We start from the raw sequence: 14844 nt of genomic DNA, 5'->3' as shown, positions 1-14844 counted from the left end.
CAGTTACGGTTTTCCCATGTGCGTAGCAGTTTGAATTGTGTCCTGAGATTGCTTTGTTACAGGTGTGTCTTGAAGGAGCCCTAGGGTGGGAGGCAAGGCTCTGAGCTGGGCCACTTTCCTAGAGCCACCAGGCTTCCCTGAAAGCTTACCAGAAGGCAAACTGAGAGGGAGCTTCCTTGGAAAGCTCTCCTAAGACCTCTTAAGTGTTTCCTTTGGAGAAGAAGCGGTGCCCATGTTGAGTTGGCATGGGTAAGTATGCAAGAGTCTGTGTATCTAACTTGGTTCACTGGTGCCGGTTGCAAGCATGCTTTCTGGTTGATGGTCCTCATTACACTAAGTTTCTATATCAATAGCTTTCTTACCCTCCAGCACGACCTGGTCTGTCCTTCGGATACCTACTGTGAAAGTAGAATTATATTGTAAGAACAATTATACCAAGTTGAAAGAATGTTGTTTGTCTTGGAATACGAGAGAGATAATTGTTTGTAAGTATGGAGATCAGAATCAAGTCAGGTGAGCCTGGGATAACAGGAAAAGAAACATTAGGTGTTAGGTGGAAAGTAATTGAGGTAGCGAGAGAGACATGGACCGGAGATTACTGTGTGCTTGATGTGGAAATGAAGATATTGACTAGTTTCATACTAAGATTTCGCTACATTTTACCCTTGTTAATTTGGTTTGCTTTTGATGGTACACATCTAAGGGGTTTGAGCCTTATATGGTATTCACATTCTCTGGGTTTATTAGCAGAGCATTGACAAATCTGTGAGGCTTGTGTGTCTGACTTTGACAATTTGGAGGCCCCACTGAGATGGCAAAGATCTTGGTTGAGGCTGTGAGATAACTGACGGTGTTGCAGGAGGACGGTGTCAGCCGGCACCTGAAGATAACGCCCGAGTGGTCCCCTGTGCACCTTCTCTTCTGACAAACACAGCGAAGTCTACGCCATCAACCCTGTTGGTTCCCGCTCTGTTGTGGTAGATATTCCTGGACAAAAACTCAGGACTCTGGTCAGGTAATTATTCCTGTTTACTCGGGACTGAGGACTGTCTGGTCTCCGTGTATATCCATCTTCCCTGTGCCGTGAGAGTACGGGAGCCGTCGCTGTCTGGGGACTGACTGACCAAGGGGCTCGAGTCCCCGCGGTCTGTGTGATTGGAATCTGCCCAATCGCAGCCGCACCACGCCTTGGATAAAATCCTTGGAGTGAACGCAAGGGCGATTGACGCAGTAGCCTGTGGCCTTCTTTTGCGTGTTGCACCCTGCACCGCTCTGACAAATCTGAGTCCTGTGTGTCTGACTTTGACAGTACCCTGGTATGACACTGTCCCGTGGGTCGTCCTCCTTCGGCCAAGTTTCCGTGGTGCCTATTGTATCGGTAGCCTCCTTTTGATACGAGGCGTTCTGGTTCACCCACTTACTATTTAGAGGTCTAGAAGCCCTTGCAAAATGTCACTCTTTGTCTGTCTGCCGTTTCCAGACACGTTAGACCCTTTTTCATGTGACTGTTTCTCGTCTGCTCGTACCCAGCCTCTCCCTTAATAGAGATGTCCCCTAAGAGATGTCTCTGTCCGATGCAGGTGCCCCTCCGCACCCGTCGGCTTTCCTTTAGCCTCCGGTTTAAAAACCGCTCTCTGCCCTTTTTAATGCTAAGTGCCGGCAGCCGGGTTCCCTTTTTGGTTTAGGTGGAGCCCATCCTTCCCGTACAGGCTCCCCCTTCCTCTAAAGTTTCCCCCAGTTGCTTTCACAGCTTGAAATCCCTCCTCTCCGCTCCATCGTCTCCTCCGTGCATGGAGACTGAAGGGCTGCCTGCCTGCCTACCTGGGCCTGCTCGTGGAACTGGAAGCGTTTCGGCGTTAGCCTGGGAAATGTCCGAGAGGAGCTGTGGGGTAAGTGTGGCTCTTTGTGAGGGGTGGGGGGGAGGTGGTGTTGGGGTGAGGGGGCTGTGCTGTGGGCTGTTGGGATGAGTGTCCGTGTGTGTGTGTGTGTGTGTGTGTGTGTTTCTGAGAATTTGTCTGACTGGCGCTAGTTGCGGGGACTGAGAGACCATGTGTTTGGCCGTCGAGAGTGCTTTGATGCCGGTGGGGGCCTTCGGGGGCTGACTGGGTTGGAAGCAAGGCGCTTGGAGCCAGCAGCCTTATCCCGGAGGCAGCCAGAGCGAACTGAGTGAGCAGCCAACAGGGGACTTGCCCTGGGAAACGTCCAAGTGGAGCTCGGGTAAGCGTGGCTTTTTGGGGGGGGCTGTGTTAAGATTGTAAGAACGGCCATGGGTCCGTCTAGCCCAGTCTCCTGTCTTCCGACAGCGGCCGATGCCTGATGCCCCAGAGGGAGCCACCAGACGGGACTCGAGCGATCCCTCTCCTGTCGTCCGTTTCCAGGCTCTGACTGACAAACCAGAGGCTAGGGACGCCGCTGATGGCCCTGACCTCCGTGAATGTATCTAGTTCTGTTTTTGAACCCATGTAGAGTCCTGGTCGTCTCAACCTCCTGTGGCAAGGAGTTCCGCGGGCTGAGAGCACGCTGCGTGAAGGAGAAACTGCCTTTTTGTGTTCAGCCTCTGCTACCTGTTCATTTCATGTGGCGACCCTTAGTTCTTAAGGGAACGCGTACATAACTTTTTGTTTCCTTGTTCACCTTTTCCACCCCAGTCATGATTTTATAGGCCTCTATCGTATCGCCCCTGAGTCTCCTCTTTTTCTAAGCTTGAAAAGTCCCAGGCTTTTTAATCTCTCTTCTCTTCCTATGGGACCCGCTCCAAACCCCTCATCGTTTCTGCTGCCCCTTTCTGAAGCCCTTCCAAAGCCAGTTGGTCTCTGTGGCGCGGAGGCGACGCCGTGTGCAAGATGTGGACGTACCGTGGCTTTATAGAGAGGTGATGAGAGATTCTCTGTGGTCTTCTCCTCTGTCCCATTTTTAAAGGATTCCTGACGTTATGCGCGCTTTTTTGGCTGCTGCTGCACGTTGAGTGGGTGTTTTCAGGGAACGCTCCTCAGTGACTCCAAGATCTCCTCCTCTCCTGAGTGATTAGAGCTTAAATTAGTCCCCGTCGTTTTGTATGTAGAGTCGGGGATGATTTTCTCTCCCCCTTCCCCCGCCCGCCCCCGTGTACGTTACTCTCCATTCATCGACATCGTTAGCTTTCATTTGCCACTTTGTTGCCCACTGACTTAGTTTTGTGAGATCTCTTGGAAGCGCTTCACAGTTAAGAACAAAGCAGACCATCTCGAGCATCACCTGCAAATGTTGCCACCTGACTGTTTCCCCCTTTCTCCAGATGACTTACAAATAGGATGGGTCCCAGTACGGACCCTTTGGGGTGGCCCCTCTCTCCGTTCTGAAAACTGACCATTTATTCCTACCCTTAGTTTCCTGTCTCTCTCTAGCCAGTTGTCAGTCCATGGGAGGACCTTCCCTCTTCTCCCTTGACGACAACGTACTTGACGTGAGAGCCTTTGGTGAGGGAGCTTGTCAAAGGCTTTCTGGAAATCTAAGTACGCTGTAGCCACTGGCTCCCCCCTTGGCCGCATGTCTGTTGTCCCCCGTCACAGAACTCTCTAGTAGTAAGACGTGACTTCCCTTTAGAGAAGCCATGTTGGTTGGCTTCCCCCACACCCAACAAATTATGTTCATCTGTGTGTCGGACAATTTTAGGCATGACCGTAGTTCCAAGTAACTTGGCGGGTGCTGCCGTTCGACTTACCGGTCTGTAATTGCCAGGAGGATGGCCTCTAGAGCCCTTTTGAAAAATCTTGGCGTTCCGTTAGCTGTCTTTCCCGTCATTAGCTAGGGAAGCGTGATTTTTAAGGGCTAGGTTACGAAACCCAGCTTAATACTTGTGCAGTTTCACATCTGACTTCTTTCAGAACTCTTGGGTGGTGAATGGCGTCCGGTCCCGCTGACTTGTTACTGTGAAGTTTTCTCGCTTTGCTCCCAAACCACCTCTAGGGACACCTCAGTCTGGGACGATGCCTCAGCTTTGTCAGCTCCAAAGAATTGCTCGAGTTGGGGAATCTCCCTAACGCCATCGTCAGCCGTGAAGAGGAAAGCAAAGAATTCATGTGGTTTCTGCAACAACGACCTAATCGCCTTGGAGTGCTCCTTTAGCATTTCGATGGTCAAGCGGCCCCGCTGGTGGTTTAGCGGGCTTTCCGCTTCTGATGTACTTAGCCGAATGGCTTTTTTTAATTACTTTTTTGACTGTTTGGCTGGCTGTTCTTCAAACTCCTTTTGGCGGCGGCGGCGGCGGTGGCTGCTTCTATTTTGACACTGAATTGGACCGTTTCTGCTCCTTTCTGTCTTCCCCACTTCTTTTTAAATGGTGCGCCTCTCTTCTCTCTCTGTCTCGCTGCTTCGGTTACTTGGGGGTTCTCTTACACTGTGTGTGTGTGTGTGTGTGTGTGTGTGTGTGTGTGTGGGGTGTACATTTCAGTTGGGCCTCTCTTACGGTGTCTTGGAAAAGTGTCCATGCAGCTGGCAGGGTTTTTCCTTTTGGCACTGTACCTTTTTGACCAACCTCCTCACTTTTGTCTAGTTCCCCTTTTTGAAATTGAGTGCGTGCCACAGTGTTGGGCGGCTGAGGTGCCTTTTCCCACCGCAGGGAAATGTTCTATGTTATGGCCTTATGGTCGCCGTTTCCCAGCGCTCCACTTGTATTTACCCCTCGGACCACCAGATCCCGTGCTCGGCTTAGGACTGAGTCAAGAATTGCCTCTCCCCTTGCGGGTTCCAGAACCGCTTGCTCCAAGAAGCAATCATTTTAAAGTCTCAAGAAATGTTACCTGTGCATCCCGTCCTGAGGTGAGGTGTTACCCAGTCAATATGGGGATAGTTGAAATCCCCCACTATTATTACTGAGGCTTTAATTTTGATGGCCTCGCTAATCTCCCTTAGCATTTCATAGTCACTATCGCTGTCCTGGTCAGGTGGTGGGTAATAGTTCCCTGCGGCCTCCTTCTTCTTCGAGCCTGGATTTACTGCCCCGCCCGCCCCCACCTCTTTCCCCCCCACTGAGATTCTGGGGAACCTTTTGGTTCGTTCAAGATGTTTTTTTACTTCACTTGACTCTGCATTTTCTTTCGCGGCTAGTGCCGCCGCTCCCCCACCAGCACGACCTGTTGTGTCCTTCCGAGACGTACCCTGGTATGACGCTGTCCCGTTGGTCGTCGTCCTTCTAGAGGCCTCCTTCCTCTCAGACTCTCTTGTCTCCGTGTGTATCCGTCTTCCCTGTGCCGTGTGAGTACGGGAGCCGTCGCTGTCTGGGGACTGACTGACCAAGGGGCTCGAGTCCCCGCGGTCTGTGTGATTGGAATCTGCCCAATCGCAGCCGCACCACGCCTTGGATAAAATCCTTGGAGTGAACGCAAGGGCGATTGACGCAGTAGCCTGTGGCCTTCTTTTGCGTGTTGCACCCTGCACCGCTCTGACAAATCTGAGTCCTGTGTGTCTGACTTTGACAGTACCCTGGTATGACACTGTCCCGTGGGTCGTCCTCCTTCGGCCAAGTTTCCGTGGTGCCTATTGTATCGGTAGCCTCCTTTTGATACGAGGCGTTCTGGTTCACCCACTTACTATTTAGAGGTCTAGAAGCCCTTGCAAAATGTCACTCTTTGTCTGTCTGCCGTTTCCAGACACGTTAGACCCTTTTTCATGTGACTGTTTCTCGTCTGCTCGTACCCAGCCTCTCCCTTAATAGAGATGTCCCCTAAGAGATGTCTCTGTCCGATGCAGGTGCCCCTCCGCACCCGTCGGCTTTCCTTTAGCCTCCAGTTTAAAAACCGCTCTCCGCCCTTTTTAATGCTAAGTGCCGGCAGCCGGGTTCCCTTTTTGGTTTAGGTGGAGCCCATCCTTCCCGTACAGGCTCCCCCTTCCTCTAAAGTTTCCCCCAGTTGCTTTCACAGCTTGAAATCCCTCCTCTCCGCTCCATCGTCTCCTCCGTGCATGGAGACTCTGAAGGGCTGCCTGCCTGCCTACCTGGGCCTGCTCGTGGAACTGGAAGCGTTTCGGCGTTAGCCTGGGAAACGTCCGAGAGGAGCTGTGGGGTAAGTGTGGCTCTTTGTGGGGGGCGGGGGGGAGGGGGTGTTGGGGTGAGGGGGCTGTGCTGTGGGCTGGTGGGATGAGTGTCCGTGTGTCCGTGTGTCCGTGTGTGTGTGTGTGTGTGTGTGTGTGTGTTTCTGAGAATTTGTCTGACTGGCGCTAGTTGCGGGGACTGAGAGACCATGTGTTTGGCCGTCGAGAGTGCTTTGATGCCGGTGGGAGCCTTCGGGGGCTGACTGGGTTGGAAGCAAGGCGCTTGGAGCCAGCAGCCTTATCCCGGAGGCAGCCAGAGCGAACTGAGTGAGCAGCCAACAGGGGACTTGCCCTGGGAAACGTCCAAGTGGAGCTCGGGTAAGCGTGGCTTTTTGGGGGGGGCTGTGTTAAGATTGTAAGAACGGCCATGGGTCCGTCTAGCCCAGTCTCCTGTCTTCCGACAGCGGCCGATGCCTGATGCCCCAGAGGGAGCCACCAGACGGGACTCGAGCGATCCCTCTCCTGTCGTCCGTTTCCAGGCTCTGACTGACAAACCAGAGGCTAGGGACGCCGCTGATGGCCCTGACCTCCGTGAATGTATCTAGTTCTGTTTTTGAACCCATGTAGAGTCCTGGTCGTCTCAACCTCCTGTGGCAAGGAGTTCCGCGGGCTGAGAGCACGCTGCGTGAAGGAGAAACTGCCTTTTTGTGTTCAGCCTCTGCTACCTGTTCATTTCATGTGGCGACCCTTAGTTCTTAAGGGAACGCGTACATAACTTTTTGTTTCCTTGTTCACCTTTTCCACCCCAGTCATGATTTTATAGGCCTCTATCGTATCGCCCCTGAGTCTCCTCTTTTTCTAAGCTTGAAAAGTCCCAGGCTTTTTAATCTCTCTTCTCTTCCTATGGGACCCGCTCCAAACCCCTCATCGTTTCTGCTGCCCCTTTCTGAAGCCCTTCCAAAGCCAGTTGGTCTCTGTGGCGCGGAGGCGACGCCGTGTGCAAGATGTGGACGTACCGTGGCTTTATAGAGAGGTGATGAGAGATTCTCTGTGGTCTTCTCCTCTGTCCCATTTTTAAAGGATTCCTGACGTTATGCGCGCTTTTTTGGCTGCTGCTGCACGTTGAGTGGGTGTTTTCAGGGAACGCTCCTCAGTGACTCCAAGATCTCCTCCTCTCCTGAGTGATTAGAGCTTAAATTAGTCCCCGTCGTTTTGTATGTAGAGTCGGGGATGATTTTCTCTCCCCCTTCCCCCGCCCGCCCCCGTGTACGTTACTCTCCATTCATCGACATCGTTAGCTTTCATTTGCCACTTTGTTGCCCACTGACTTAGTTTTGTGAGATCTCTTGGAAGTGCTTCACAGTTAAGAACAAAGCAGACCATCTCGAGCATCACCTGCAAATGTTGCCACCTGACTGTTTCCCCCTTTCTCCAGATGACTTACAAATAGGATGGGTCCCAGTACGGACCCTTTGGGGTGGCCCCTCTCTCCGTTCTGAAAACTGACCATTTATTCCTACCCTTAGTTTCCTGTCTCTCTCTAGCCAGTTGTCAGTCCATGGGAGGACCTTCCCTCTTCTCCCTTGACGACAACGTACTTGACGTGAGAGCCTTTGGTGAGGGAGCTTGTCAAAGGCTTTCTGGAAATCTAAGTACGCTGTAGCCACTGGCTCCCCCCTTGGCCGCATGTCTGTTGTCCCCCGTCACAGAACTCTCTAGTAGTAAGACGTGACTTCCCTTTAGAGAAGCCATGTTGGTTGGCTTCCCCCACACCCAACAAATTATGTTCATCTGTGTGTCGGACAATTTTAGGCATGACCGTAGTTCCAAGTAACTTGGCGGGTGCTGCCGTTCGACTTACCGGTCTGTAATTGCCAGGAGGATGGCCTCTAGAGCCCTTTTGAAAAATCTTGGCGTTCCGTTAGCTGTCTTTCCCGTCATTAGCTAGGGAAGCGTGATTTTTAAGGGCTAGGTTACGAAACCCAGCTTAATACTTGTGCAGTTTCACATCTGACTTCTTTCAGAACTCTTGGGTGGTGAATGGCGTCCGGTCCCGCTGACTTGTTACTGTGAAGTTTTCTCGCTTTGCTCCCAAACCACCTCTAGGGACACCTCAGTCTGGGACGATGCCTCAGCTTTGTCAGCTCCAAAGAATTGCTCGAGTTGGGGAATCTCCCTAACGCCATCGTCAGCCGTGAAGAGGAAAGCAAAGAATTCATGTGGTTTCTGCAACAACGACCTAATCGCCTTGGAGTGCTCCTTTAGCATTTCGATGGTCAAGCGGCCCCGCTGGTGGTTTAGCGGGCTTCCCGCTTCTGATGTACTTAGCCGAATGGCTTTTTTTAATTACTTTTTTGACTGTTTGGCTGGCTGTTCTTCAAACTCCTTTTGGCGGCGGCGGCGGTGGCTGCTTCTATTTTGACACTGAATTGGACCGTTTCTGCTCCTTTCTGTCTTCCCCACTTCTTTTTAAATGGTGCGCCTCTCTTCTCTCTCTGTCTCGCTGCTTCGGTTACTTGGGGGTTCTCTTACACTGTGTGTGTGTGTGTGGGGTGTACATTTCAGTTGGGCCTCTCTTACGGTGTCTTGGAAAAGTGTCCATGCAGCTGGCAGGGTTTTTCCTTTTGGCACTGTACCTTTTTGACCAACCTCCTCACTTTTGTCTAGTTCCCCTTTTTGAAATTGAGTGCGTGCCACAGTGTTGGGCGGCTGAGGTGCCTTTTCCCACCGCAGGGAAATGTTCTATGTTATGGCCTTATGGTCGCCGTTTCCCAGCGCTCCACTTGTATTTACCCCTCGGACCACCAGATCCCGTGCTCGGCTTAGGACTGAGTCAAGAATTGCCTCTCCCCTTGCGGGTTCCAGAACCGCTTGCTCCAAGAAGCAATCATTTTAAAGTCTCAAGAAATGTTAGCTGTGCATCCCGTCCTGAGGTGAGGTGTTACCCAGTCAATATGGGGATAGTTGAAATCCCCCACTATTATTACTGAGGCTTTAATTTTGATGGCCTCGCTAATCTCCCTTAGCATTTCATAGTCACTATCGCTGTCCTGGTCAGGTGGTGGGTAATAGTTCCCTGCGGCCTCCTTCTTCTTCGAGCATGGATTTACTGCCCCGCCCGCCCCCACCTCTTTCCCCCCCACTGAGATTCTGGGGAACCTTTTGGTTCGTTCAAGATGTTTTTTTACTTCACTTGACTCTGCATTTTCTTTCGCGGCTAGTGCCGCCGCTCCCCCACCAGCACGACCTGTTGTGTCCTTCCGAGACGTACCCTGGTATGACACTGTCCCGTTGGTCGTCGTCCTTCTAGAGGCCTCCTTCCTCTCAGACTCTCTTGTCTCCGTGTGTATCCGTCTTCCCTGTGCCGTGTGAGTACGGGAGCCGTCGCTGTCTGGGGACTGACTGACCAAGGGGCTCGAGTCCCCGCGGTCTGTGTGATTGGAATCTGCCCAATCGCAGCCGCACCACGCCTTGGATAAAATCCTTGGAGTGAACGCAAGGGCGATTGACGCAGTAGCCTGTGGCCTTCTTTTGCGTGTTGCACCCTGCACCGCTCTGACAAATCTGAGTCCTGTGTGTCTGACTTTGACAGTACCCTGGTATGACACTGTCCCGTGGGTCGTCCTCCTTCGGCCAAGTTTCCGTGGTGCCTATTGTATCGGTAGCCTCCTTTTGATACGAGGCGTTCTGGTTCACCCACTTACTATTTAGAGGTCTAGAAGCCCTTGCAAAATGTCACTCTTTGTCTGTCTGCCGTTTCCAGACACGTTAGACCCTTTTTCATGTGACTGTTTCTCGTCTGCTCGTACCCAGCCTCTCCCTTAATAGAGATGTCCCCTAAGAGATGTCTCTGTCCGATGCAGGTGCCCCTCCGCACCCGTCGGCTTTCCTTTAGCCTCCAGTTTAAAAACCGCTCTCCGCCCTTTTTAATGCTAAGTGCCGGCAGCCGGGTTCCCTTTTTGGTTTAGGTGGAGCCCATCCTTCCCGTACAGGCTCCCCCTTCCTCTAAAGTTTCCCCCAGTTGCTTTCACAGCTTGAAATCCCTCCTCTCCGCTCCATCGTCTCCTCCGTGCATGGAGACTCTGAAGGGCTGCCTGCCTGCCTACCTGGGCCTGCTCGTGGAACTGGAAGCGTTTCGGCGTTAGCCTGGGAAACGTCCGAGAGGAGCTGTGGGGTAAGTGTGGCTCTTTGTGGGGGGCGGGGGGGAGGTGGTGTTGGGGTGAGGGGGCTGTGCTGTGGGCTGGTGGGATGAGTGTCCGTGTGTGTGTGTGTGTGTGTGTGTGTTTCTGAGGATTTGTCTGACTGGCGCTAGTTGCGGGGACTGAGAGACCATGTGTTTGGCCGTCGAGAGTGCTTTCATGCCGGTGGGGACCTTCGGGGGCTGACTGGGTTGGAAGCAAGGCGCTTGGAGCCAGCAGCCTTATCCCGGAGGCAGCCAGAGCGAACTGAGTGAGCAGCCAACAGGGGACTTGCCCTGGGAAACGTCCAAGTGGAGCTCGGGTAAGCGTGGCTTTTTGGGGGGGGCTGTGTTAAGATTGTAAGAACGGCCATGGGTCCGTCTAGCCCAGTCTCCTGTCTTCCGACAGCGGCCGATGCCTGATGCCTCAGAGGGAGCCACCAGACGGGACTCGAGCGATCCCTCTCCTGTCGTCCGTTTCCAGGCTCTGACTGACAAACCAGAGGCTAGGGACGCCGCTGATGGCCCTGACCTCCGTGAATGTATCTAGTTCTGTTTTTGAACCCATGTAGAGTCCTGGTCGTCTCAACCTCCTGTGGCAAGGAGTTCCGCGGGCTGAGAGCACGCTGCGTGAAGGAGAAACTGCCTTTTTGTGTTCAGCCTCTGCTACCTGTTCATTTCATGTGGCGACCCTTAGTTCTTAAGGGAACGCGTACGTAACTTTCTGTTTCCTTGTTCCCCTTTTCCACCCCAGTCATGATTTTATAGGCCTCTATCGTATCGCCCCTGAGTCTCCTCTTTTTCTAAGCTTGAAAAGTCCCAGGCTTTTTAATCTCTCTTCTCTTCCTATGGGACCCGCTCCAAACCCCTCATCGTTTCTGCTGCCCTTTTCTGAAGCCCTTCCAAAGCCAGTTGGTCTCTGTGGCGCGGAGGCGACGCCGTGTGCAAGATGTGGACGTACCGTGGCTTTATAGAGAGGTGATGAGAGATTCTCTGTGGTCTTCTCCTCTGTCCCATTTTTAAAGGATTCCTGACGTTATGCGCGCTTTTTTGGCTGCTGCTGCACGTTGAGTGGGTGTTTTCAGGGAACGCTCCTCAGTGACTCCAAGATCTCCTCCTCTCCTGAGTGATTAGAGCTTAAATTAGTCCCCGTCGTTTTGTATGTAGAGTCGGGGATGATTTTCTCTCCCCCTTCCCCCGCCCGCCCCCGTGTACGTTACTCTCCATTCATCGACATCGTTAGCTTTCATTTGCCACTTTGTTGCCCACTGACTTAGTTTTGTGAGATCTCTTGGAAGCGCTTCACAGTTAAGAACAAAGCAGACCATCTCGAGCATCACCTGCAAATGTTGCCACCTGACTGTTTCCCCCTTTCTCCAGATGACTTACAAATAGGATGGGTCCCAGTACGGACCCTTTGGGGTGGCCCCTCTCTCCGTTCTGAAAACTGACCATTTATTCCTACCCTTAGTTTCCTGTCTCTCTCTAGCCAGTTGTCAGTCCATGGGAGGACCTTCCCTCTTCTCCCTTGACGACAACGTACTTGACGTGAGAGCCTTTGGTGAGGGAGCTTGTCAAAGGCTTTCTGGAAATCTAAGTACGCTGTAGCCACTGGCTCCCCCCTTGGCCGCATGTCTGTTGTCCTCCGTCACAGAACTCTCTAGTAGTAAGACGTGACTTCCCTTTAGAGAAGCCATGTTGGTTGGCTTCCCCCACACCCAACAAATTATGTTGAGCTGTGTGTCGGACAATTTTAGGCATGACCGTAGTTCCAAGTAACTTGGCGGGTGCTGCCGTTCGACTTACCGGTCTGTAATTGCCAGGAGGATGGCCTCTAGAGCCCTTTTGAAAAATCTTGGCGTTCCGTTAGCTGTCTTTCCCGTCATTAGCTAGGGAAGCGTGATTTTTAAGGGCTAGGTTACGAAACCCAGCTTAATACTTGTGCAGTTTCACATCTGACTTCTTTCAGAACTCTTGGGTGGTGAATGGCGTCCGGTCCCGCTGACTTGTTACTGTGAAGTTTTCTCGCTTTGCTCCCAAACCACCTCTAGGGACACCTCAGTCTGGGACGATGCCTCAGCTTTGTCAGCTCCAAAGAATTGCTCGAGTTGGGGAATCTCCCTAACGCCATCGTCAGCCGTGAAGAGGAAAGCAAAGAATTCATGTGGTTTCTGCAACAACGACCTAATCGCCTTGGAGTGCTCCTTTAGCATTTCGATGGTCAAGCGGCCCCGCTGGTGGTTTAGCGGGCTTCCCGCTTCTGATGTACTTAGCCGAATGGCTTTTTTTAATTACTTTTTTGACTGTTTGGCTGGCTGTTCTTCAAACTCCTTTTGGCGGCGGCGGCGGCGGTGGCTGCTTCTATTTTGACACTGAATTGGACCGTTTCTGCTCCTTTCTGTCTTCCCCACTTCTTTTTAAATGGTGCGCCTCTCTTCTCTCTCTGTCTCGCTGCTTCGGTTACTTGGGGGTTCTCTTACACTGTGTGTGTGTGTGTGTGTATGGGGTGTACATTTCAGTTGGGCCTCTCTTACGGTGTCTTGGAAAAGTGTCCATGCAGCTGGCAGGGTTTTTCCTTTTGGCACTGTACCTTTTTGACCAACCTCCTCACTTTTGTCTAGTTCCCCTTTTTGAAATTGAGTGCGTGCCACAGTGTTGGGCGGCTGAGGTGCCTTTTCCCACCGCAGGGAAATGTTCTATGTTATGGCCTTATGGTCGCCGTTTCCCAGCGCTCCACTTGTATTTACCCCTCGGACCACCAGATCCCGTGCTCGGCTTAGGACTGAGTCAAGAATTGCCTCTCCCCTTGCGGGTTCCAGAACCGCTTGCTCCAAGAAGCAATCATTTTAAAGTCTCAAGAAATGTTAGCTGTGCATCCCGTCCTGAGGTGAGGTGTTACCCAGTCAATATGGGGATAGTTGAAATCCCCCACTATTATTACTGAGGCTTTAATTTTGATGGCCTCGCTAATCTCCCTTAGCATTTCATAGTCACTATCGCTGTCCTGGTCAGGTGGTGGGTAATAGTTCCCTGCGGCCTCCTTCTTCTTCGAGCATGGATTTACTACCCCGCCCGCCCCCACCTCTTTCCCCCCCCACTGAGATTCTGGGGAACCTTTTGGTTCGTTCAAGATGTTTTTTTACTTCACTTGACTCTGCATTTTCTTTCGCGGCTAGTGCCGCCGCTCCCCCACCAGCACGACCTGTTGTGTCCTTCCGAGACGTACCCTGGTATGACGCTGTTCCGTTGGTCGTCGTCCTTCTAGAGGCCTCCTTCCTCTCAGACTCTCTTGTCTCCGTGTGTATCCGTCTTCCCTGTGCCGTGTGAGTACGGGAGCCGTCGCTGTCTGGGGACTGACTGACCAAGGGGCTCGAGTCCCCGCGGTCTGTGTGATTGGAATCTGCCCAATCGCAGCCGCACCACGCCTTGGATAAAATCCTTGGAGTGAACGCAAGGGCGATTGACGCAGTAGCCTGTGGCCTTCTTTTGCGTGTTGCACCCTGCACCGCTCTGACAAATCTGAGTCCTGTGTGTCTGACTTTGACAGTACCCTGGTATGACACTGTCCCGTGGGTCGTCCTCCTTCGGCCAAGTTTCCGTGGTGCCTATTGTATCGGTAGCCTCCTTTTGATACGAGGCGTTCTGGTTCACCCACTTACTATTTAGAGGTCTAGAAGCCCTTGCAAAATGTCACTCTTTGTCTGTCTGCCGTTTCCAGACACGTTAGACCCTTTTTCATGTGACTGTTTCTCGTCTGCTCGTACCCAGCCTCTCCCTTAATAGAGATGTCCCCTAAGAGATGTCTCTGTCCGATGCAGGTGCCCCTCCGCACCCGTCGGCTTTCCTTTAGCCTCCAGTTTAAAAACCGCTCTCCGCCCTTTTTAATGCTAAGTGCCGGCAGCCGGGTTCCCTTTTTGGTTTAGGTGGAGCCCATCCTTCCCGTACAGGCTCCCCCTTCCTCTAAAGTTTCCCCCAGTTGCTTTCACAGCTTGAAATCCCTCCTCTCCGCTCCATCGTCTCCTCCGTGCATGGAGACTCTGAAGGGCTGCCTGCCTGCCTACCTGGGCCTGCTCGTGGAACTGGAAGCGTTTCGGCGTTAGCCTGGGAAACGTCCGAGAGGAGCTGTGGGGTAAGTGTGGCGCTCTGTGGGGGGCGGGGGGGAGGTGGTGTTGGGGTGAGGGGGCTGTGCTGTGGGCTGGTGGGATGAGTGTCCGTGTGTGTGTGTCTGAGGATTTGTCTGACTGGCGCTAGTTGCGGGGACTGAGAGACCATGTGTTTGGCCGTCGAGAGTGCTTTCATGCAGGTGGGGACCTTCGGGGGCTGACTGGGTTGGAAGCAAGGCGCTTGGAGCCAGCAGCCTTATCCCGGAGGCAGCCAGAGCGAACTGAGTGAGCAGCCAACAGGGGACTTGCCCTGGGAAACGTCCAAGTGGAGCTCGGGTAAGCGTGGCTTTTTGGGGGGGGCTGTGTTAAGATTGTAAGAACGGCCATGGGTCCGTCTAGCCCAGTCTCCTGTCTTCCGACAGCGGCCGATGCCTGATGCCCCAGAGGGAGCCACCAGACGGGACTCGAGCGATCCCTCTCCTGTCGTCCGTTTCCAGGCTCTGACTGACAAACCAGAGGCTAGGGACGCCGCTGATGGCCCTGACCTCCGTGAATGTA

Source organism: Pelodiscus sinensis, chromosome 1 (assembly GCF_049634645.1).
Source record: "Pelodiscus sinensis isolate JC-2024 chromosome 1, ASM4963464v1, whole genome shotgun sequence".
Lineage (NCBI taxonomy): Eukaryota > Metazoa > Chordata > Testudines > Trionychidae > Pelodiscus > Pelodiscus sinensis.
Note: the sequence above shows the minus strand (reverse complement) of the source record.